Source organism: Callithrix jacchus, chromosome 3 (assembly GCF_049354715.1).
Source record: "Callithrix jacchus isolate 240 chromosome 3, calJac240_pri, whole genome shotgun sequence".
Lineage (NCBI taxonomy): Eukaryota > Metazoa > Chordata > Mammalia > Primates > Cebidae > Callithrix > Callithrix jacchus.
In genome coordinates this window covers 120,500,596-120,527,078 of record NC_133504.1, presented here as the reverse complement: position 1 = coordinate 120,527,078, position 26,483 = coordinate 120,500,596, and the positions used below count along the sequence as shown (strand labels likewise).

Here is a 26,483-nt window from a genome sequence, read left to right as displayed (position 1 = left end):
CCAAGATAGCTGGGAAAGCATTATTTCTGGGTACATCTATGAGGGCGTCCCTGAAAGAGATTGGCATTTGAATTGGTGGACTCAGTTCTCATCCAATGTGGGCAGGCACCATTCAACCAGCTAAGGGCCTGGATAGAACAAAAAGGCAGAGGAAAGATGAATTTAGCCTCTTTCTTCTGGAGCGCTGGCACCCTTCTCTTCCTGCCCTTGTACATCAGAACTCTAGGTTCACTAGCCTTTGGACTCCATGTTTCCCAGTTCTCAGGCCTTCAGATGTGGACTGAAAGTTACACCATCAGCTTCCCTGGTTCTGAGGTCTTCATACTGGGACTGAGCAGCACTGAAAGCATCCTAGTATCTCCAGCCTGCAGATGGCCTATATAGGACTTCCCAGCCATCATAACTGTGTGAGCCTATTTCCCCAATAAATCTCTTCTCTATGCTTTCATCCATCTATCCATCTACCCATTGTCCTATTGGTCTGTCTCTCTGGAGAACCCTAATACACCCCTGCTTTCCCCCTTTAGTGGCCTCCTCTCCATAGGGTAACTGGGGCTCTACCTCATGATCAGCCCCCTACCTGTTCTCCTGATAGCCAGGCTGATAGGTGGTATGAAGTCATAGCATAACTCAGTCATGGACACATTGGGCCTGATCAGGTAAGACAGGAAGCTTACTCCCAAATAAACTGCAAGAATTGGTTAGCATCAACTGGCAGAGGCCAGGAGAATACCCATGGATTTGGATTTTGAATGTCTAGATTAAGGGGAGCCAGCACATAAGACAAGCTGAGGGAGAGTTGTTGATTTGAGGGTACTCCTTCAGCATACTGGATTTACACCCTGGCAAAGACCTCAGGGATTCAGGCAAACTTACTGTTATAAGGGCCCCTAGAGGCCTAGAAAATGCAAGGGCTCATGCTTAGCTGAGGTGAAATACCTTTGCAATGACAGTAGAGGGGAAACGAAAAAGCCCAAGGACATGGGCATACCGGATTAAATATATTTTGTGATAACTAAAGATGCACGATGGAATTCTGTTCTGTGGAAAACACAGAAGACACCCATGTACCAAGGCCATTAAGAATGCACTGGCATGCCGGGAATTGACATCAAGAAGTTCAGCAGCCACTTTCCTCAGCAGGGCAGTTACAGAGAGCAGGAAGCGAAGTTACAGATCTTGCTGAATTGCTAACAATGGGGTGGTGGGGCCCCTGAAGCCAAAAAGGCCGGGTGGCAGCCCTCAACCACCAGAAGTCTCAGGATTATCATGTCAGCTAAGGGTGGAATGGCAGCCAAGAGGGAATTACCTGCAGATGGTTATGGAGGGGTGTAACAGAACACAGCATTTGTAGAAATATATGAGAAATTGATGAGGTTATTAATACTTTAATGAGAAAAAAGAATGGGCAGAAGGGCTGAGAGTGGTTATTCCAACAAAGTCATTATCCCTTCCCCTATCCAGATTTAGCCAAATGACTGCCCATCATTATTTGCTAACCTTTGTCATCTGCCACCCCAGAAAAGGCATGTGTTGCATATAAAAAAGAGGGACAACAGGCTATTTTGTCCTTTTGTTGATAAAAATTCTTCTTTGTGTTAATGCTCTTTACTTTTTGGTGTATTTTTAGAAAGGGTCATACTGGTTGTTCCTTTCTATGTATAGTGCTTCTTTTAGAAGTTCTTGTAAAGCAGGCCTGGTGGTAATAAAATCTCTGAGTACTTGCTTGTTCCTAAAAAATTTTATTTTTCCTTCAAATGTAAAGCTTAAATTGGCAGGATATGAAATTCTGGGCTGAAAGTTCTGTTGATTAAGTATATTGAATATTGGCCCCCACTCTCTTCTAGCTTGTAGGGTTTCCGTTGAGAGATCTGCTGTAAGCCTAATAGGCTTACCTTTATGGGTAACTTGATCTTTCTCTCTGGCTGCCCTTAATATTTTCTCCTTCGTTTCGATCTTGGTGAATCTAACCATTATGTGCCTTGGGGTTGGTCTTCTTGAGGAATATCTTTGTGGTGTTCTCTGTATTGCCTGGGGTTGAATAGTGTCCTGCTTTGCTAAATTAGGAAAATTTTCCTGGATAATGTCCTGGAGAGTGTTTTCCAGCTTGAATTCATTCTCTCCGTCACATTCAGGTACACCAGTCAAGCATATATTAGGTCTTTTCACATAGTCCCATATTGCTTGGAGATTTTGCTCATTCCTTTTTATCCTTTTTTCTCTATTCTTGTCTTGTTTTGTTTCATTAAGTTGATCTTCGACCTCTGATACCCTTTCTTCTGCTTGATCCATTCGGCTGTTTAAGCTTGTACATATTTCACTAAGTTCTCGTGTTGTATTTTTCAACTCCATAAGTTCATTTATATTCCTCTCTATATTGTCTATTCTTTTCAACATTTCATCTAACCTTTTTTCCAAGTTCTTAGTTTCTTTACATTGGGTTAGAACAAATTCCTTTAACTCCCAGAAGTTTCTTATCATCCACCTTTTAAAGCCTACTTCAGATAATGGAACACAGTCCTTTTCCATCAGGGCTTGTTCCGTTACTAATGAGTCCTTTTCCATCAGGGCTTGTTCGGTTGCTAATGAGTCCTTTTCCATCAGGGCTTGTTCCGTTGCTGATGGGTTCTGATTTTGAGTATACTCGGCCTTCTTAGGCTGTTTTTTTCCCTTCATTGTAGATGACCCGCCTTTCTAATTAGTTTTCTGAGTCGACGTCCGACTTATTGATTCCCAGTGCTGGGATCCGAGCAACCCACTGTGGCAGCCTAAATAGCAGCGGTAAGACTGATGGTGGTCTTCTGCCCGGGAATCTCTGGTCTGGCTTCCCTCTTGAGTCCGCAACAAGCGGCTCTGAGTTCCCGGAGCTCCAAACTCCGGTCAAAATAGCCAGTTAATATCAAACGGCAGCAACCCTAAATTTAAATCAACCAAATCTCCCAATCAAAAGAGACAGACAAAATCTAACGGTATATCCAAAGATATACATAGACTCAAAATAAAGCGTTGGAAAAAAAAAACGTACCAACCAAATGGAGAGCAAAAATAAATAAATAAAAAGCAGGAGTTGCAATTTTCACATTTGACAAAATAGATTTCAAAGCTACAAGGATAAAAGGATTAATGTAATAATAAGAGATCTTAACACTCAGATACATAAGACCCATAATGAGATTTAGATTCAACGAGACAGAAAATTGATAACAATATCCGGGACTGGAACTAAGATCCAGAACAAATAAACTCAATAGGGCTCTCCATTTTAAACACACAAAATATACATTATCCACAAAATCTAACGATATATCTAAAGATATACAAAGACTCAAAACAAGGGGATGGAAAAAAACTCACCAACCAAATGGAGAGCAAAAATAAATAAATAAAAAGGAGGAGTTGCAATTCTCACACTTAATAAAATAGATTTCAAAGCTACAAGGATGCAAGGGTAAAAGGATTAATGTAACAATAAGAGATCTTAACACCCAGATACATAAGACACATAATGAGACTCAGATTCAACGAGACAAAAAATTGATAACGATATCCAGGACTTGAACTCAGAGCCAGAACAAATAAACACAATAGAGGTCTCCATTTTAAACACATAAAATATGCATTAACCACTTTAAACACTCAAAATAATTGATTGGCCATTATTGAAACCCATTTTAGGAATGAAGTAATATTCATTTTTTCCTCTTTTTCTTTTTTTCCCCTTCAAAAAAAAAAAGAGCTGAGCAAAGGAACAAGGCTCAGCATGGTGCCAGATGCCATGTGGGCACAAAGAGATAAAAAGTGCAATGCTAGCCCTAGAAAAAAAAAAAGAGGGACAACAGTGGCAGAGATGGAGGCCTTGCATGGGCCCAACAATGTGGACTCACACTTACCAAGAACAATTTAGGTACTGCTGCTTCTAGATGTTCAGCCTGTTAGCAACAGAGACCAATGCTGAGTCCCTGATATTGTGCTACCTTTTTGAGGCACTTAGAACCAGATTGACTAAAACCCTTCCATTCCAGAAAGACTAGCAAATCATTCTCATAGGAATAGACACTCCTGTCATGGGTTTGTCTTTTTTGCCCTTAGCACATCATTCAGCACCACTATTCAGGGGATTACAAAATGCCTAATTCATACACTACAACATCTGACCAAGGCCTCTTATTACAGTGAAGGAGACATGGTCATGGACCCCTGACCATGGGATCCCTTGGTCATATCAGAAACCACACCGTTTAAAAGCAGTGGGTCCCATAGAGCTTTGGAAAGGCCTGCTGAAGGCAGAGCTGAAGCTGCAGCTCATGTGAAGTGTCTTTCCCCAGAATGTACTGTATGAACTGATGAGAGATCTGTCAGGGGTACTGTGACTCCAACAGGGAGCACATTTGAACCAAGAAGCAAGGATTGGAAGCAGGAGTGGTTTACTCATCATCATCTCCAACATCTCACTAAAAGAACATTGTGCTTCTCTTCCTCAGAAATCTGGGCTCTGCAAGGTTATATAAATATATGGTTTATATGGTTTCAAAACTAGAAACACTCTTGCCTGGTACTGCTAACACAGGGTCCCGGTGAACTGTAAACTAGGATCACCACCAGAGCACAGACTCTCCTTAGAATGATGCTCCAGTTGCCAACATTGGTGGCCGGCTTGATAAAATGCACTTTATTGGCTACTTTGCTTCCCTGTCTCCCTTTCCCACTCTCTTAACAGAGTTCCCTCTATGACTCAAGTAAATTACTCGAGTTCTTGTCTTGGGTTCTCGGGGAACCCAAACTAAGGCACAGGCCTGGGAAACATAAAAGATACAGCAATAATTCTTGTTCCCATTTGGAAGTAGTTTTTGTCTGACTACAATAATTTCAAATACAAACGAATCTAACAAATATATACTCCGTGGAACCTGAAACAAGAATTTCCTGGTTCTTTTTTCTTTTCTTAAAAACTAGATTTAGGGGGTACAAGTGCAATCTTGTTACTTGGATATATTGTACAGTGGTAAAGTCTGGGCTTTAAGTGTAGTCACTACCCACAGCATACACTGTACTTATTAAGTAGTTTCTCATCCCCCGTCTTTCTACCCTTTCTTGTATCCAATGTCTGTTGTCCACTCAAAAGTAGACAAATGGGACTTAATTAAAAACCTTCTACACAGTGAAATAAATAAGAGTGAACAGAAACCTGCAGAACTGGTGAAAATATTTGCAGACATGCATCTGACAAAAGACTAATATCCTGAATCTACAAGGAACCCTTTTAACTCCTCGAGCACAGTTGCATGATGGTGAAACATTCTTGCAGCTCTAGAAAGTTGTACATTGAAATGCTTTCAAGTATGGTGGGCCTACCTCTCCTTACAAGGGCCATAAGTGCTCTGTGCCAAGAACAAGGATAAAGACCAAAATACGTAATTATAAAACACAACATCACAACCTTATACCATGTATGTTCTTGAACTGATGAAAGGACTCATGGTCAGGCAGGATCCATCAGGCACCACTTCAGTGTTACCTTACTGTGACATCCACATCTTGCGTGGTGACAGACTGTCATCTCTGGATCTTCTCCAGGAGAATCTGATTGTCCCCTAACAGGTGATGAAAGTTTAATCATGTTCTACCCCAGGGGTGCCAAACTCATACCTACAGGAGCCCAGCAAGTGATGTCTCAGTAAGTGAGGCTGTGAGTTATGGGGACCACTGGGAACTGGAAGAAACATACCTCTTGGGGGCAGCTACTACTCCTCACCATTGAATTGCTGCCGTGGGGGTTTTTTGAAAAAATCCGGAAAGCCACATTTTCTGTGAAATGTTCAGATTAAAAAAATTCTCTGTGGGTCAAGCCCAACACATCTGTAGACCAGATCTGTCCCACTCACCACCATTGTACAACCTCTCTATTCTACAGTTTATGAAGTAGATTCTTATTCTTCACCATTTACAAAAAGCCCTGGGAGGTTTTTCATTTTCCAGAATAGGAAATTAAGCCTCTAAATAAGTGGTCTCCCAGTCATCACTCAGCTGTGAACGAGACAGCTAGAGCTCAAGCCTATCTTCCCTTCCTCACTGTTATATAATTGAAGGTCCTTGTACATTCAATTACACAAGTTTCCTTCCCTTCTAGAGGGGTATGGACTATATGAGCCAAGAATAATATGCTAAAAGCTTGGCACTGCTTTCAGAAATGGTCAGTTTATCATGATCAGTCAGTACTATTCCAGTTAGAAATGGCTGAAAGAAGCTGTAGTGCTTCTGTGTGGAAGAGAAAGGAAAGTTCAGATTCTAGTTCATCAGATCTATACAAGTGGCTCAGCGTGATATTTGCCTTTTTCAAGGTCTGATCAAGGTGGCTCTGGAGGTCCTAGGAAAGTGAGGGATGTAGGTCTTCAGTTAACTCTTTCGTTTTTCATATTGTACATGATTACATGAAAATATCCTGCAACTAAGACATGAGTGCCAGGATTTTGGTATCACTTTACAAATGGGCCATCCCACTTGGGGTTCCAACACCCAGAAGCAAGCCCCACCCTGACACTCCTCATTCTTCCTCTTTGGACAGTTACTGTGTCAGTTCAGGTTCTCTAATGATCAGATACCAGGATGGATTAGACATGAATGATTTGATGCCTTTGAAATGTACAGGAGGAAGGAGCAATTGAAGGCAGAGAAAGCCTTCAAACCATCATGCTGATCTGACATGTGAAAGGACAGAAGGAAGGAAGAAGGTTTGGGTAGGAAGACCCTCATATTACAGTGCAGTTTGACAAAGTCCTGACCTGGCTGATGAGGAGCCTTGAGCCAAATCTGCCTGTTGGATGAGACCTGCATCAGGCAGACAGGATGGGTCTAGCTTTAGCACTTTTGCTGTGCTCTGTCATTGCCTGAGCTCCCATTGATCAGTGAATGTCACAGTAGATCCAAAGGAGCAGCACTGAGGTTGCTGGTCACCTATGGTCCCTGCAGCTGGTTTCTGGATGGGGCATCTGAATTGGGCGTTTCCATGACCACCACACTCCCCTTGCTTGCTTACAACCCAGGTGACCTTACAACAGAGCTAGAGCTTGCTCTCAAAATGAGCAAAGAGGTTTGGTGGAACCTCATAAATTATCATTTTTTTTCTTACCTGAGTCCTTAAACAATATGGCTACAGAACAAAAGTCAGTAGATGGTGGCTAATATAGCATTTTTCCTACTGATAAACCAGACATTGGAGAATGTGAATTATATCTGCAGACAAGTGGGCTTCTCAAAACTAAGTCCCAGAACTAGACAGGTAGACAACAAGTCCAGTAACGCTAACCACTATAGGACTCTCTAAATCATGCATTGTCTGTGGAAAACTGACAGCATGCAGAAATGGGGAAGAACATGTGATTCCTGTGTGCAGCTCCTCTCCTGAAAGCAGAGAGAAATAAGTTGGGCTACACATACCCAGTTTACTCTTTCAGGGAGGAGGGAATGAGTGGGGAGACAAAAGCCAAGAATATTTTAGTTACTGGAGCTACCTCTACAAGGAAGGGAAAATTAGGAGTGAAAGAAGGACTGACTGTTCTTTCTCACTTTCTAGTTTGAGTCCCCTCCAAAAAGTTGGAGTTGTGTGTAGGAGGTTGATTTATGGTCCCAGTTGGCACAAGTGAAGGAGTTGGGAGAGTGTGATGGGAAAGTTGTTATAGATTGATTTTTCTAGAAGTAGGTGCTATGCAGACTTTAGGGTCAAAGATGTTTTTTAGGGATTAATGTCTGAAAGGAGGGAGGAAGAAGGAGAGTTGGGCAGTCAAACCATGACACAGCACTGACAAAGCCTTGGCCAACTTGGCAGGGAGCCCTGGAGCAAGTATTGCCCATCAGCACCATCCTGCATGGGACCAAAATGACTACACCTTTGTACCCTCATCTCCTGTTGTTGACAGATGAGGGCTGCCCAGGAAGGGCATGACCTTGGATAAGGCAACTATCAGACTCATGTAGACACTGAGGGAGCTGACAGCTGGGACATTCCTTGGATTGGTCACATTCCTTGGATCTGGATGGTGCATCTCTTTGTCTGCCATGGAAGGAAAGACAACACAGTGTATGTTAAGGATACTGCTGAAGGCAACTAAAGTTTAATTTCCACTGGGACTCTCTAAGCATCTGCTGAGAATATGCCTCAGAATTGCCTTACCGATAGATGGGGAAGCTGGACTGTTTCTCTACTTACTCCCATCCATTATCGGTTGAGGTTTACCTCTGGGTGTGTTAAATCCTTGGCTCTTCCAGGCTTCTCTGTATATAAATGAAGCAAGCATGTGTTGCGCCAGACGAAATCCTCAGGTTGAGAAGTTCAGATAGATGCTTAAAGTAGGAGGCTACCACTGCAGCTGAAGACCAGTGCAGAGGTGTCCCAGGAGCACATAGGGTGGGAATGACAGTATCTCCATGCCCCTAACTATGCCTAGCAGTGTCATATCCCAAGATAAAATTAAGTATAAATTCAGAGTTTTTGCTACATTTTGGGGTTGTTACCAGTGGGCATATGGTTCTGTGACTGGTCCAGTTCTAGAAAATGTGGGCTGTAATACTCATTTAAGAGCTAGAAGAATAGGCTGGGTGTGGTGGCTCACTCCTATAATCCCAGCAGTTGGGAGGCTGAGGAGAGTGGATCACCTGAAGTCAGGAGTTTGAGACCACTCTGGCCAGCATGATGAACCCCTGTTTCTACTGAATATACAAAAATTAGCTGAGCATGGTGGCAGGTGCCTGTAATTCCAGCTACTCAGGAGGCTGAGGCAGGAGTCACTTGAATCTGGGAGGCAGAGATTGCAGTGAGCTGAGATTATGCCATTATACTCCAGCCTGGGCAACAAGAGTGAAACTCCATCTCAGAGAAAAAAAAAAGGAAGAAGTAGAAGAACAGAGTGTATATGATAGTACTGTGAGCTATATGGAACATTAATCCCATTGCAGGCAGAAGTCAGGTTGCATTTAAAACAATCTGACTTTCAATAGGCATATAGAGTCTACTCTGTAAGAATAGATGTTTGGCTTTGGAAGATCTTTGGACCTCTTCCAGGTAATGTAGTAGTTCGATGTTAACCATTCTGCACCACACACAGTGAAGACACCTTGAAAGGAACAATAATTGTAGTATCCTAGCTCACTTGTCCTGCTGGAGCCGGCTCATCTGTCAACCTCTTCATGTTTGATATGATCTAAAGAAATAAAAGTTACACTGTGAATGTCTTTAGACGGGTTTCTATGAGCTAAACTTCCTGTACAGCTCACAATTCCTAAGTCTAAGCCTTTCTATCTTTGTTTAATATAAGTATTTAGTGATTTCTGGCCTAGAGCTAATGCCAGCAGGACTGCTGTTTTCCCTAGTGTTTCAAAGGGAGCTATTCCTTCCTTGCATGAAGTCAGGGCAGCATGGGTCCATGGAATGGTAGGTTCCAAAAGCTGCTGGGGAAGCAGACTCTGAAATGTTTCTGTGTCCTGTCTAGAAAGCAATGTCTTCTGGACTGCTCTCCAGTGTTCCCCTGCCCTTCAGGGTTAGCAATGCATAAACTGTCTGTTTTCTCCCTCAGATAGCCTGTGCTGCCCAGGAAGCTGACCATTTCCTCTCCTGCATGAGGACAACATGGCCCACTTTGGAATTACTTCTTCCTTTTTAGAATATGTGCTTCCAAAATACAAATTGCAACTGAATGTTTCTGTCCTTAGATAACTGTATATTATATAATAAAATGAACCTGGAAAAGGCAATAGTGTTCTTTCGTATCTAAAATATGAATATGACAGAAGTAGAATGAAAATATATTTGTCTCTAGCCTATTTACCCCCACAACTTGTGAAAGGAATTTTATCAGTGTCCACAGAGGTCTTATATCCCACCTACCCAACCTGTCAAAAAGCCCCTGGATCTTAGGCCTTACAAGGCAGAAATGATAAAATATAAAGAAATATTTTATCTGAAATTTGAAGCACATCTTCATCCCATCATTTCCATTTCAGAAAATGGCATCATAGTTTTCCCTTGGCCCTCATAACCAATTCATTAGCAAGTGCTATAGGATCTAACTCAAATATATTTGGAATCAGCCCATTCCTTTCTCTCACTGTCACCTTGATCACCTAAGCACCCTTATTACTCCGTAACTGTTCTCTTTGAATCCATGACTCTTCCTCTCAAATAATTCTTTGCAAAATCATAAGATTTTCTTAGAAACTTTATTCATTCCATTTCTCTAGTTAGGACATGTCATTGACTTCCCATTACCTTTAGAATTAAATACAAACTTATATACTATAAAACCCCACATGATCCGACCCTTACCTGCTTCCCAACTTCCTGTCATTTCATTTCTCCCTCCCTCCCTCAATTACAGCCACGGTGAACCTTGTCTTAGATTGGGTTTCTCTGAAGTCATACCATGAGATGAGGATTTGGATGATCTAGTTTATTTTGGAGGTGATATGGGAAATATAGTGGAGAGAGAGGAGGTGAGACAGAGAAGAGAGCAAGACCAAAAAACGTGCTTTAATTAGTGCGTTACTACAATGGGTAAATGGGGCTCTGTCCACCTGGAGACTCTTAAAGGACCATGTGAAACACACTATATTATTGAGGGACAAGGAAATGGGTATTTATTCATCAACTACGATTCTTTGTTGGTTGAGGATTACTCCTGAGAATGTTGACTCCCTGATATTCTAGTTATCCGCATATTGGAACCAACCTTGCTCCCATGGCAATAGAATGAAGGACCAGACCCTGAATTTGCTGTGAAGCCCTCTCTTTCTCTGGTTCCTCCCATGGAATTTAGCTTTCTGGATCTTCCAACGAATGAATCAGAATAATATTCACAAATGTGGCCTCTTGGGAATCCACAGAGGCCTACCAAGTGCCCTGCATCCTTCTTGGTGGTCTGAGGAGAGGATGTGCCAGCATGCTCCAGACCCCTGGATCCCTAAAGACTTAATTGATGTGGCAGGGACCTGATCTCTTGTAGAGTTTTTCTCTCACCATCCTAGTGTGCCTATGTTTCAGGCTATCCTGGGTAAATACTATTCCCTGCTCTTCAAGTCTAATAAACCTGATGTTGTCAGTTTAGTGGATCAGTGTGATGTTATGGAATGCCCAGATGATCAAGATCCCTTCAAATATGTTGTGACAGGGAGTATGGGGAAAGATAATGAATGCACAATTCTTTTCATTCCAAGTGAATTCAAACTACCCTGATCCTCCTCTTCTGTTAAGAATTGAAAAGCATGCAATGAATCAATAGACACAAGCCTCATGCCACATATCAGCTGGAACAATTGATCTGTTCTAGTAAGAATACCATATCTGGCACAATAGCTTGGTTAGGTTTACATTAGTCTACCATCATCCACTGGCATATAAGTGTTTTTTTTTTTTCAGGGTGATAGGAACCAAAAATACAGGTGGAAGTGGAAGCTCTAGTAGGTGCAGTGACCCGGGCATTTGAGGAGTTTGGGAAGAAAGTAACAGACACTCATTCCACAATCATTTTAGCTGATAAGTGCCATTGACTTATTAAAAAGAAAAGAAAATTATAGACTATGATGCAATAACCCATGATTTAAAGAAAGATACAAGAGTCATATGTCTTCTTTGACAACATTTGAACAGTTCCATATCTGCAGCTGAAGGGCAGACATAGCTGAATAGGGCTAGAACTAGGCTGAGACAAATGAGGCACCTAGGGCACAAAGTTTTAGATGGCACTTAGGCCCAGAGTTATGACAGTGCATGGTCAGTAACATGTGTGACCCTGCGATGGTCCCTTCCTTAAACTTTGTACTCTCAGTGGTTCATGTGTTGCACCCTTGTTCTGGACCTACAGCGAAGGGTCCAGGCACAGGAGTTAACTTGAACAATTACAAAGATCAGGCATAGGAGTTAACTTGAATAGAGACAGAATTTTAGAGAAGCCGAGAATTCTGCACTGAAGTTCTGATGATGGGAATATCTGGGGAGAAGGACTCGAGAACCTTGAATTTCCTGATCCCTCTAATCCCTCTGGGCTTGCAAAAGTAGCTCACACCCCTTGTTGGAAAATAGCTCCCTTTCTTCCTTGAAGACTATGCAGAAGCCTCACACAAGACACACATCTTATAAGACGCTTGCCTTCCTCAGTGTAAGTGAGATTAGGTGCCCCCACTCCATCTCCTGTCTACCAGACCCACAGTTAGGGTCAAATCTCAGCAGAACCTTCTTGGGGAAGTGCCATGCCTGTTGGGGCAGGTGAGGATGCCACAGGAGCTACATAACCTGGCTAACATTCAGGCAGGATCCAGGAGAGAGGAGCTAGAAATGGATCTCAAGGGTGCTGGGCCAGCTCGGGGAGGAATATAAATCTGGATGTGGGGGTGTTTCTTAAAATGAAGGCACTCCCCTTGGACACAGAATTCAATGCCCTGGAAAAGACCCTAAGTGATAGTGTTGAGATGGCTTTTAGAGCTTGGAAAAAGTGATATCCCATATTAAGTGAAGTAGAGACTCCAGAGCTGCCTAGACAGGCTATTGAGCAGGAGATTGTGCTAATATGGATCTACCGTATATGACCTGAGACCGCAGCCAACTTTATGTGAGCTGATCATGTTCCACCGCAGGGCCTGGAGGACATTCTTTTTACCAAGGCAATAATGAATGTGCTAGTGGTGGGACAACAGCATTGACAAGCTGTCCTCTGTAAGCTGGTAATGACAGTAGGAGATGTCATTATGGAATTGTGCTTTCTGAAAGAAATGTGGAAAATGGTATCCCAGAAGAGCAGGGACCAAGAGCCTTCAGAACAAGATGGGCATAATGACCGTGATGGGGAGCAAGGTGAGGTGACTCAGGGAAGCCTGACCCCTGGCAACTATGGAGATTGCTCAAAAAAGCATATGCTTCAATGAGCAAGAGAGAACAAACACAAGGATGCTCCTTAATGTAGGTAATAAAGAACAATCAGGTACACATGGGTAAGAATCTGATATCAGTTACTCCAGTAGGAAATCAAGATCTCTTTGCCACTCTTCTCATAGTTTAATATTTTGGGGTCACATGTGCCCTGCTTAACTTAGGAGTTGGATTTGTCTCTCCAAGAGTTTCTGTCCTTGTATCAGGAATATGCAGTTGCTCCCAGATGAGTCCCCTCTTGTTTCAGTGGGTCCACATGTCAACCACTGGGGTCCTTTCCAGGTTGCCTTGGTGCTGCCAATCAACTTTCCTTTGCAGACTTTCGTATTCTGTGAAACTAATTCTAATTCTCCAGTAGGTTAGAAGCACATTTACTTATCTGCTGTTCTACATGAGTCTTTGGCCATGTAGACAATACTTAGGGTAATAATATGGGGAAGAGACCATGGCTATGTGATATAAATGAAATCTTGAATATTTAGTGATTTAAGCAAGGTTCCTTGTAGAAGCTTTCAGTCTGACTGTCATTGCATCTGTTTTTTAGTGTTTAACATATGTTCTTTTTGATAAGGATGTGGCCCCCTTGATTGGGGAAGAGGTGGCGATGATTGAGGCAAAAGGATAACTGTACAACCAGCAGTTGACAGATCATCATCTGAGCAGGCTTATATTGTCCAAAATTTAGGGTCATTCCCTTTGTTTTTCTTACCAGAAAGTGAATTAGGCTTCCTGCTAACTGGTACCTTCAAGAGTCCCATTCCTGCTGGCAGACAGAAGGCATCCAGGGCCTGATTCAGCACATTTGTGGTCAGGACTTCGAATTAAATTAAGAAGCTCCTTTTGAAATGGGGGTTAGAGGGGACTTCCAAATGCCTTGAAGTTGCTCAGTCTCCTAAGCTGATTATACTCTTCTACCAAATATGTAAAAGAGGAACTAGGTTTATGCAAAAAGAGTGGGATTCCCCTTTTGGCTCATTGTGGATTTTTAAGTCTTTATTCTAAACATAATATCCTTTCTTCCCCAATTCTCCTCCTGTCTTAATCCTTCTTACCATTTTCCTCTTTTAAAATAAACAGTGCAAGATTGCACTTATAGGCCTATCTCTGTCAAATAGATGATCCAAAAAATATCCTGGTGTGGACAATATCCTCCATTCATGCTCACTGCTTGGTGTATTAGAACGAGCTAAGGTGAAGACTCAGAGTATCCTAGACGCCTGCTAGAAGTGCTCCATAGTCCTATAGGACTTGTTTCCAAAATATACTCTCAAAGAAGACACTATTTCTGGCCAGTGGACTAGTCAGAGAACCACAGAATGCACTGTTGGCCTAAGGACAGACAGTTCAAGCTCTATCTGGCTCAACCATCTCCCCTTTTAAACAAGGATCCTGAGATCCTTGACCATAAATATAAAATGAAAGAATAAGAGACATAGGTACCTTCATCCTAAGAAGACTCAGAGCTTTCCTGAAGAAAGCCACCTAGCTCCTGGGAAGATCTAAAAACTTGCCAGTAGATTCCCCTGTGCAAAGCTGTCTTTCAGGCTGCAAACTTGTGTGTACTTGGATCTTCCTGTTGTGGCCCTGCTGACCTCTAGATCAAACAGATGTATGCCCAAACAAAAAGTCCCCAGCCACTCATTTCTAGGACATCACCCTCACCCACAGGCTTCCGAGCACAACTGATCCAGGACATTGAGTAAGGACTTTTGTACCCCTCCCCACAACCCCTCCTCACCATCACAGTCCAATCTTTGGAAGAGAATTCTCTATACCCACAGTAACAGGCTGCTTTGTAAGGTCTTTAGACTTTTAATCAAGTTGACCCTCTATCTATATCACACACATTTGCAAGTGTTTCTGTCTGGTTTTATGCCTCCAAAATTTCTACTTGATGATTCAGGAAGAGCTTGCCTTCCTTCCTTCCTTCCTTCCTTCCTTCCTTCCTTCCTTCCTATGGAGTCTCGCTCTGTTGCCCAGGCTGGAGTGCAGTGGTGCGATCTCAGCTCACTGCAACCTGCAACCTCTGCCTCCCGGGTTCAAGCAATTCTTCTTCCTCAGCCTCCCAAGTAGCTAGGACTACAGGCATGCACTGCTATGCCAAACTAATTTTTGTATTTTTAGTAGAGATGGGGTTTCACCATATTGGCCAGGCTGGTCTCGAACTCTTGATCTTGTGATCCGTCTGCCTTGGCCTTCCAAAGTGCTGCAATTACAGGCATGAGCCACTAGCCCCAGCCAATTCAAGAAGAGTTTTCTTATAAGACAAAGTTTCCAAGCTGAACTTGACCTGAACAAGATTGCATGTTCGGTATTCACCATCCAGCTCTATTCCCCCAATCCCAAGGCATTCACTTGCTAAAAGAGTGACTATTAACTAAAGTGAGAGCCTTCCCCTTTGGTCCATTATATGTACATTTGTCCTCCAATTTCTGGATAATTACTAATACACATATTGAGTTCAGCTGTTTCCCATCTGCTATGTTTTGCCAATTCAATGGATCCTCACAGCCTTATAAAGGCAAGTCAAAAAAAATTTCAATCTCTTTGCAATTAGTTCCCTTATTCATTAAAAAAAGGAGTAAGTGCTTGTTCAAGGTAACTCAGCTGGAGTGTGCAGTCAGAATTCCAGTTCTGGCTTTTCACTTCAAATCCAGGATTCTTTCCCTGTTTCATGCTTTCCTAACAGATCTGGATAACCAGCTGTTCTAAGGTATTTAATTTTTTAAAATTTAAAGTAAAAGATGTTTTCTTCTATGGTATTTACAAAAAGATACCTTGAAATTATGAAGTCAGCTATTGGCCATTTCCCAAACACCATTTTCTTTCTGTAGCATATTTTGTGATCCTTGAAGTGAAATCTACACATTCTTTTCCTGCAGATGCAGCACTGCCCAACTGGAGATCCTTGTTGGAGGAGCCAGTATCCTCTCTGCTCTTGATATTTGTGTGTGTCTTCCCTTCCTTCCAACCTCCCCCCATCTCTTTCATGCAAACGCCTTCTTCTATATGACATATGTGATAAACTCCTGGGAGTTGGCCTTGGCTTTCTATGATCTGCTTCTCCTTCCAGGGAATCCACTAGCAGGATAGGAGGAAATGTGAGATACAATGTGAGGATAGGATAAACTCAAGTCCTACTGCTGACCTTGGCCATCACCTAGAGACTCCTGGAGACTGGAGTGGTACCAAGTCATCCTACACCAAATCCTTCTGCATTCAGTGCTCTAATACAAGGGGCCCCAACTCCAGGGCAGCAGACCAGTAACAGTCCAGCCTGTTAGGAGTAGGTGAGTGGCAAAGCAAAACAGCATTACTGCCTGGGCTCCACCTCCAGTCAGATCACTGGAGGCATTAGATTCTCACCAGAGCTCAGCTCCTATTGTGAACTGCACATGCGAGGCTCTAGGTTCTGTGCTCCTTATGAGAATCTAATGCCTGATGATCTGAGGTGAAACAGTTTCATTCCAAAACCATTCCCCCATCCCCATCCATGGAAATATGGTCTTCCATGAAAGCGGTCCCTGGTGCCAAAAAGGTTGGGGACTGCTGCTGTAATATATATACCTGAGAGGTCCACACAGCTTATAATAATACCCCTTTTTTCTTGGAACCATCTTTTCTTTGCATTTTAGTGATGAACCCCTGGAAACCATACTTATATTACACAATTGTGTGTCTTCCTGGCACTAGTTGAGGCTGAGTCAACCCCACCTAAACTGAAGAGGATCAATCAGATCCTCTCCAAGGACTTGGAATGAAGTCAGCATGTTGGTGGATGGTTCAAAATATCTCATGGAAACTTAAGTGTGGGGTAGCTGTATTCCCTCAATAGCCTAGAAGAACAGAGAAAAAAAATCTGAATAAGTAAAAACAGAAATGGGAGAGCTCTGGCAGTTTACCAGGTTGCAATTCTTGTCACTTTCTGAGGCCCAGCTGTCTTAATCTTAGAGTCTGTTCAACATCCCTCCTCTTTTTAAAAAAATTAAAGTTGGTTTACTCATCATTAGAGAGCCATAATTTATAGAGCCGATTAAGTCTGACCATAATCTTCCTCTTTATCTCTGATTTCCCATTCTCTTGAATTCCTGTCATCCTGCCAGCATCTGGAGTAGAAACCTTGCAGGAAATTGATTTTTGCCTATTTGATCATCCCAGCTTCCTCTCTGCCTGCTTCTTGCCCACCATCCAAGCCACATCGTTTTTTATATATTGTTCTCAACTGCTCCCATGGCTAACTGCAACTCTCATTTTTTCCTGTAAACTTTCCTATATACTTCACAGCAAAGTAGAGTACCCCTAAACTGTCTTAATCTAATTGAAAGCTGGAGATGCTAATTTCTTGATCACTCACTGGAAGGATCTGCCCATTCTCCCAGAAGACCTCAAAACTTGAGTGTAACTCAGTATCAATTCTGGTTCTTCGCTGTCCACTGAGGAGTCATGGATCTTCAGTCATTCTTATAACCTTCCTTAGGTACTTGTTCTACCTGTCATCATTGCTATTATCTTATGGAATTTCACCCAAATTCCCAAATGCACATAGATTTATTGAGCATTTGGGAACCTGGATATGGCCATAGTCTGACTTAACTCCTATCATCCTAAGGATGGTCACCATCTATGTTGCTCTTCCACCCTCTATTCTAGTTTGGTTTTTGACCTCCTATTCCCATTGCCTTTTTAAATAGGAATGCCCCTCTGTGGCCTACACTGTGGGTTGCCTGCCTGGTGGGCACCCACCTCTCCCATTGTTTCTTTTCTCAATAGAAGCCGGCCATACCACTCAGTTACCCAGTTTCCCTGGCAGCTAGCTAGTGGTGGCTAAATGGCCCAGTTATGGCCACGGAGACCTAAAGAAAAATTTGAGAAATGTTTCCTTAACTAGTAAGAGAGACCCAGTTCTTTTCTGGTTTTGGACTTTGTCGTGTGAGGCTATGACACTACAGCAACTGCCGTCCTCTTGTAGCCCTGTGTGATGGCCTAATGCCTGACACCTGAGGATGGCAAACGGCTAGACCGACACTGATGCCAGTTACCTCTAGATTTCTTGTTTCTTTTTTTTTAGTTTTATTGCTATTTTAATTGACACATAATAATTGTACATGTTTATGGAGTATAGTGTGATATTTTGATGTATACTATGTGTGATAATCAAATAATGTAATTAGGATGTCCATTCACCTCAAACAGTTATTTCTTTGTGTTGAGAACATTCAAAATCTGCTTTTCTAGCACTTGAAAATGCCCAATAAATTACTGCTAATTATAATCACCCTATAATTCTATGGACACTAAGACTTTTTTTTTTTTTTTTTTTTTAAGAGTCAGGGTCTCACTCTGTTACACAGGTTAGAGGGCAGTGGCACAATCCTAGCCTACTGCAGCCTCAAACTCATGGGCTCAAGTGATCTTTCTGCTTCAGCCTCCTGAGTAGCTAAGACAATTAGCATGAGCCACCATGCTTGGTAAATATTTTAAATTTACTTTTTGTGGAGATGAGGTTTTATTATGTTTCCCAGGCTGATCTCAAACTCATGGCCTAAAGTGACCCTCCTATCTTGGCCTCCCAAAGTTCTAGGATTATAGACATAAATACTATGCCCAGCCTATTCTGTTCTTTTGTATCTATTAACCGATGTTTGGCTTGAGAAAAGTACATCCCAATTGATTGTCACTTTTAGATCAATACTCTGATACTTTTAGCTGAAAGCCATTTGACATAAACACTACTAATATGCCAAGAAGCTTACTGAGAAATTGAAAAGTGTGAGTCCCTGTCTGGAGGCATTTACTCTAGTGAGGAGTTAGAGACAGAGATCTCCAGTGACCAATCTGCATTGAACAAAAGTCTGTCTTTTTATTTGTGATGCAATTTTCCAATTGGTAATCAGGCCAGGTTGCAAGCTTATTTTATGAACTTATGTGTTAGAAACATAAGTATTTTCAGCATAAAACTTTGAGTTAGACATTTTTGTGACCATTTCTATAAAATATAAAGCTAAATCATTAACACCATATATCCTTGGAGTCCTATATCTTAGCCAGATTTACATGCCAATGATTTCAGCATTTGGTACACCTCATTGCTGAATAGTTTTAGTGCTATTTGACGTCACTTATACTGATGTAGTAGATAAGTAAAGAAGAAAATAAGAATTAGGTATTCATGGCAAACACTGAAGCATCATTCTTTTTACCTAAATCTTAGGGAGAAAAAAATTATGGGGAAGATATCTAAGCTTATAAAATTATACCCACAAATAGAACTGGAATCTCAAATTCCAATGTGAGTAGCAGTTCTCTACATTCCTTCCTAAACACCAAATTTTCCACTGTGGATATAGGATATATAATCTTTAAATTCAGTGTGTCATGGAACACAAGTGTGACACATTTATCTCGGCAGCAATTTGGGAAGAAAAAAAACAGCACCAAGAACAATGAATCTTATGGTAGAGGAGATTGGAAATATAAATATTGAAAAGCTAAGCTTTCAACGTAATAATTTATCTGATTGATTAGCAAGAAGATATACCAGCAGAGGAATACATGGTAACTCAGTAGATCTTTTTACCAGCCATTTGCCAATTGTAAACTGCCATAAAACGGTAGTTAGCTAAGTACGGTAGGCTAAAGAGCTATGGCATGGGCACCGGAAGTGTCAGCTATGGGTCTTGTTTATTTGTTTCAGATGTCATGCTAGGCCTAAAGAGATCTACTAACTTATTGGTCTCAGGATTCCTTTACACCTATAAAATTTTTGAAAATTCTAAATAACTTGTTTATGTGGGTTGCATTTATTGATATTTACTATGCTGAAATCATTGAAATTAAAACCATACTTCTTCACAAAGCACATGCACTTAAGGAAGAAGGGCAAACAAGGTTTTACTTCCTTCCATCAAAATTGATCAGCCTCCTACAGGGCATCCCTATGACTGAGCTTCTGCTCTTGGTCTGTGAGATGAGAAAACCAATACCTATTGTATCTGAAAGAGAAGGCCCCTATTGCCTGCTTAAAAAGAACACCAAGCTTGTTTTCCCTCAGGTTACTGCCTCAGTTTCAGAATTTGACAAGCACTGCATATGGTGGTATAATGGATTGACATTACATCAATATTACACCAAATACATTATACCAAATACCCCCAGACTTACTTTCCTTTCACTAATACTATGGACTAGCTCTTTATCATCTTCTTGAGGAAGTCTAGTGATTAAAAAGTTGATAACTAAAGGTAAAAACATGTTGTATTTAATTAAAACTTAAAGTGAACACAGAAAGTATAAATGCCTTATTCCTAAAAATAGAATCTGAGGCAAAGCTTACATGCAAACACATTGTTAGAGGTTGCAATTTCAGGGCAGCAAAAAAAGAGAAACGAAGGAAGCAGGGAAATAAAGCAAATATGATCAGCCCCTCATATCCATATCTTCTGCATCTATGGATTCAACCAATTGCAAGTGAAAATATTTGAAAACAAAAACAGTAAAAAATAAAAAACAATAATTAAAATAACACAAATAAATATATATACCATAACACCTTTTTGCATAGCATTTACATTGTATTAAATATAAGTAATCTAGAGATGATTTTAAGTATACAGGAGAGTGTACGTAGGTTATATGCAAATATTACACCATTTTATAGAAAGGATTTGAACATCCTTGGTAATCAAGAGAGATCCAAGAACCAATACCCCGTAGGATGCCAAGGAATGAGTGTGTGAGTAGATGTATAACCATATAACCAAGGTCACAGCTTTATTTACACACACACACACACACACACACCAAGTTGCTTTGACACAGGCAACATCTCTTAAAAAACCATGTGTAAGTTGCCATTGGGTCTTGGAAACCTCCAGTGGGTTATTAGGAAGAAAGCCACGGAATTAGCTTCCTTTTGTCTTCTGTCTTGCATTGGTCAAGGCTTTCCTATGGAAGAATAACTCACCCATAGGTATTATGTTGCCTGGCCACTCCAGGCAACTGCTAGGTAAGCCAGAGCCTGATGGGTTTGGTTGGGTTAAACCTTGGCAATGGAGCTGCTACGGCTGCTGATATGATGGCATCCTAGAATCTGTGCCACAGAAGAGGATGAGGCAAGTGGTTTAGTATTTGGAAGTGAGGCCACAATAGCAGTGGCCACTGAGCAAAAGTGGAAAGATGCACAAACTGTCCGGTAAACGTCACTTGATTTGAAAAATATGTCATACCTACATTTGGTATTCAAAGAATCCAGTGGCCACATGTTGTACATTTTGTATCTAGGCATTTTCCAGCTATTAGAAAACTACAGGGATCATCAGCCTAGGATGAACCAGTAGCATCATCTTTCCATCCCCCTTTAAAAGCCACCCTGCTTTCCTTAATTCATTAAGAGGAGACTTCGCTTATAAATTCTTGGAAATTCTCTCTTGTTGCCAAATAAGAGAAAAACTCATTATCCTTTCCCTTTAGTTTCTTTTCTTGTTTTTGGGGGTCCTGTGATAACTGGTACTATTTGGACTGTTGTTCAGTTTTTGAAAAGTTAAACAGAATAAATTCTAGCAACTACAATTAGTGGTCAAGAGACACTTATCTGATTAGTTGGTGGTCCCTGGGGCATCTTTAGTTTGATGGATGATTCTTAATAGTGCTGTGTTGTGTAACTTAGAAACAGAGTTCAAAAATCCCCAAATGTCACAATACATCAGCATTTCAAGGCTTTTCCCATCTATGGTCCAGAACATGGCCCTTACATGAAACAGTAAGCTTTTAACGGATCTGAGATTCTAGGTGGCTGTGCATTTCCCTCACCTCAGACAGATACCAAGTTTAAAAAAAAAAAGCTAATCCTTTAAGATACAGTGATGTGCAAAGTTAGAACTCCTTCAAGAATGCCAGTTATCCACTATTCCATTTTGCTTTAGTGTAGATCATCTTTAAAAATCTGGATTCTAAATATACTCTAGCACCACCACTTACCACACCACATTCCTGAATAGCAAATAAAAGAAGTAGATGGTTAAATGCCCATTCCCATGAGGATATTTTTGTCAGAACCTTTGGTGATGTATATCATTTATCTTATTCTATATAGCCATTGCCTCTACATTTCCCGTCTGCCTATTGCTTGATCCAATTCTGGCGTCTTTAGGATGCTTTAGGAAGATACTTTCACCAGGTCAATTATTCATCATGTGTAAAAGCACATCATCTGGCATGTATGAATGCCTAAACAGTACTCTTTAGCACTTAGCTGGCTAAAAGCCTACTACTCATGCAAATAGGGTGGTCAGTGGGTCGAGAAGGTGCAGAAGGAAGAGAAATCACATGAATACATAAGCACTTGACAGCTCCAAGGCTGGAGGCTCAGGCTGGTGATGATTAACTCGGGTGATTTGTGGTTTCTCAAGGAAAGACCGCCCAGCTACCGTAATTTCACTCCTACAAAATATTTCCTGAGTAGGCAGCATTGGTGACTGGTAACCAATTTCAGGGATGTCTTCTTTTTGAGTTAAGGGATTGCCTTTTTCAAAGTGGAGGTATTCTGCAGGACAGGGACTGCTGTTATTGCCCAGTGGATTTGTTGGGATTGAAATCTTTCATTCTCTTTTCAAGGTGCAAGGAAATGAAAAACCTAAGTGAGAGAAGGAAGGAGAAAATTGAGAGCAGAGAAGGTCAGTCCAGGTGGAATGAGGAGCAGGGTGAGATTTCTCAGAATCACCCTTGTTGGGTGATGGGAGATGAGACCCATGACCAGTTCTACCTTCACTGCCTTGCTCAGAGTTGACCCAAAAAACCCAAATTATAAGACTGGGATGAGAGGGGAATACAAAACCACTCAAATCTTATCACTCCATTGCTCCATGAAATGCCTTTAATGCCTTTCCACCAACCACATCCTAAATACACACCCATAGTCTATGCCATAGTAATTATGTGATGTTATAAGTAATTTATTAATAGAAATAAAATCTTCCACATTTACTCTTGCTTTGTAAATAACTTTAATAAGAACTTTAAATGGGATCATGGCCTCCCTTGTTTTAGACACATTAGTAGATAAAAGAGAGAAGGTGAATAACAGCTAGCCTGACTTGTACATAAACCTCAGCCTTTCTCACCTATCTTTGGGATCACATCCAAACTCTAACAGGACCTATAAGGCTTTTCTGGGTCTAACCTTTGTGGCCTCTTCAGCATCATGTAAAGAGTGTGGACAATTATTTAATTGCATGGCTAAACTATTCCTACTTTTATTTTTTCCATTGTCTTTTCCTGGAATGTCAAACTTGGGAATTGATTCCAGCCTAGTGAGTTGTTTGGATGTCCACACTCTTTACATCGTAGTTACCATTCGGCTTCTCTGTACTTTGTAACTTAACATCAATCTCATTTGTAACAAATGATGTGATTTGATGTTATTACGGTGGGCTCTGTCCATTTTGTATGTATACATAAGGCTGCTCAACTTAATTGGATGCTGTTGCATATCTAACAAGTTTTACATTATTTTTCCTTAGTGCCAAGTGAAGAAGTATTTCTGAGCAGAAAGGGAAAATATTTTAGTTAAAAAGTTTGCAAATACATAATTATTTTATATCCCTCAGGAAATACACTTTTTTTTTTTTTGAGACAGTCTCTCTGTGTCACCCAGGCTAAAGTGCAGTGACACAATCTTGGCTCAGTGCAGCTTCTGCTTCCTGGGTTCAACTGATCCTCCCACCTCAGCCTCCGTAATAGCCGGGACTACAGGTGTGCACCACCATGCCAGCTAATTTGTGTATTTTTTATAGAGTTGGGGTCTCACTATGTTGCCCAGCCTGGTCTTGAATTCTTGGGCTCAAGCAATCTGCCCACCTCAGCCTCCCAAGGTGCTGGGATTACAGGCATAAGCCACCATGCCTAGTCAGTAAAAATAACTTTTTAAGAAAATTCAATGTTTATTAGCCTGTAAAACATCAATGAATATGAGTACTAACATTAGCCAAGGTTATCTGCTTGCCTTATTAGGAAATAGCTTTTCAGTATTCTCTCAAGTGTTCTCATAATCAGCATAAGAAAATGCACATTATAACATTTTCAATTCTATGTGTTTTTTCCTATGTAAAACTGTAATAGAGCTTATATTGTTTTGTTTGTGTGTATGTGTATATGTGTGTGTATGTTTAAAGCAATGATTGTTCCCAAAATGCATTGAATTACAGCTCATTTTCCATCTATGGGATGGCTCCTTTTTCACTATAGTGATAACAATGAATTATTTACATAATTAGAAGAAACAGTGGGGTAACATTTGTTAGAAAATATTTCTAACCTAGAATTAGATTGATATTAAAGCCACAGGTTTGAAAAAGAAAGGCTATGGTCAAACAACAACAAAATAACCTTATAAAAGCTACAGATTCCTGTGACCTTATAGGTATATGAATGGGTGTTGATTTGCACTTACAGTATATAAATAGGAAATTATTTGGGTCTCTGTCTGTCATAAGATTGAGAAGACAAGGCAAGTGTGTGAATTATTTGCACACAGTTTCCAAAACTGATAACATAAAGGTCCTTTACATTTTCATTTCCCCAAAGCCCACTATGGAAATATGTTGAAAATGTCTTTCTCTCACAGCTGTGAAAGTGTTTCATTGATTGATAGCCTATCAAGCTGGACTCTAAGGTACCATCAATAAATGTTTTGAGCCACTAGGTTTGCTAGTTTACCTAGAGGTACATTGTTTTTATATATAAATTCTTCCATGAATGCCATTTGACTATTTGCTAGTAAATGAGACTGCTTTGTTTAGTTGTGCAGATGTGGTTATTGTAGTCAATCCACCAGGAAGATTTACTGAATAAAAGAGAGCCTTCTTGGGCTGAGGAATAAGGAGAAGGCCAGAGTGGAAGGGGACAGTCCAGGATGCTTGGGTGGGAAGGGGAGTCAAGGTCTGTTCTGCATTCCCACCTCCGCGGCCAAAGCTGCCATCTTGCAGCTGTTACTCAACCAATGAAATGGTTCCTTAACTTTTTGTTTCATGTTCCTTAGTCAATCTGTGTATCTGGTCACTATTAAAACTTCAACATCATAGTGTAAACTTAGATTTGGTAAGAAACATCATTGGTTACTGAAATATCAGCAATCCTGTGACGTGGTAAATTTTAGTTAAAAGGGTTATCCCCTCCTGATATTGCTATAGGCTGTTTCCTCTAGATTTTGATTTAGACTAATTGTTTCCAAGAGTATTTGCTATTTGTCAGGCTACTTGGCCTTAGAAGAATGTGCTGTGGCCAACAGAGAGCCAGAATTATACTGCCGCTGAAACCTCAACCTGGGTAAGGTACGTGCAAAGTGACTTGATCTTGTGGTAGAGTTGGGCATCATTAGCTCCTTGGTTCAGTTAGTCCTTCCCAAAATGAATGATCTGAATATGTGTGACCACCATTCTTTGGGAGACAGGAGAGAATGTATTGAGGTCATTCCTTGGTTCTAAGCAAGTCCAGCTGGTATGATCATCCAAACATAGAAATTACCTTTAACACCTGAGCGCACACCAAAGTTTGGATGAAAATATGACACAAGGTTGTACGAATTACAGGGCGTTGTTTTGTAGCAATTGGTCAGACAATTGCTGCTGACTCAAGCTAATATTGCCTTGTGATTTTTGTGAGGAATGTGGATGGCTGGAGTAGTTCCCAGAATGACAGATGTCAAAAGTCTTTTGCTTTGAATCTCCTGACTGATGTAAGTGCCTCAGGTGATGGTTTGTAGTGTGGGTAACAGGAAACTCCACCTCATGGTCTCTCAGCAGCTGCTCCCTCTATTTTCCCCTTCCTCTTGGCAATTCCTGGTTCAGATTCCTGAGAGAGGACCTGGCTTATGACAAAGCATGGCATGAAAAGATGTCCAGGCATTGGATTGGTGGCCCTTTTATCATGTTTCCAGTCACCTGGCCACATGATGACAAACGTGCCCCTTCAGCATGGGCTGTGGGTATGCCAGGTACTGACTGATGTGTCCAGGAGCAGTGAGCAAACCTGAAAGTGGCTTGAATTTTTATTCTAATCTGAAATTTAAAAGTCCAACTTGGAACATGGCCTGAATTTTAAAAGCATACTTCTGTTTGACTACAAACTACAGCCAAATTAAGCTAGTGGAAGATACCTTCAAATGAGAAAAGTAGCATATTTTAAAATATACCAACCATTATTCAATAAAAGGTGATGCTGATACCAATGATCCCTCCCCCAGAATACTACCACTATAACTTAGAAGGCTCTGGGGGGGGGACATCTTTTATTATTTGAATTCTGAGAAATTTAGAAAACGTTATTGAACTCATGGTACCCACAATACAAACAGAAACAGGCACCTGCTATTAATGAAGGAAGTCTGAATATTTTCTAATGCCCCATAATGAGGGCCAAAATTGATGATAAATGTTACTTAAAATTCATATATCAGCTCCCAGAATCCTATTTAAAAATCAAAAGATGGGCCAGGTTTGGTGGCTAACACCTATAATTCTAACACTTTGGGAGGCTGAGGCAGGCAGCTCACTTGAGCCCAGGAGTGCAAGACTAACCT

The 26,483-nt window shown here is 41.1% G+C and overlaps 1 long non-coding RNA gene across 1 annotated transcript in view; it reads left to right on the top strand.

Moving 5' to 3' along the window:
• LOC144581946 (uncharacterized) overlaps positions 1–9,729 on the top strand; it is a 188,407-nt gene extending 178,678 nt beyond the window's left edge. The window contains exon 3 of the long non-coding RNA XR_013533442.1: positions 9,567–9,729. This is a non-coding gene — a long non-coding RNA (uncharacterized LOC144581946). The remainder of the gene's footprint in view (positions 1–9,566) is intronic.
• The last annotated feature ends 16,754 nt before the right edge of the window (positions 9,730–26,483 follow it).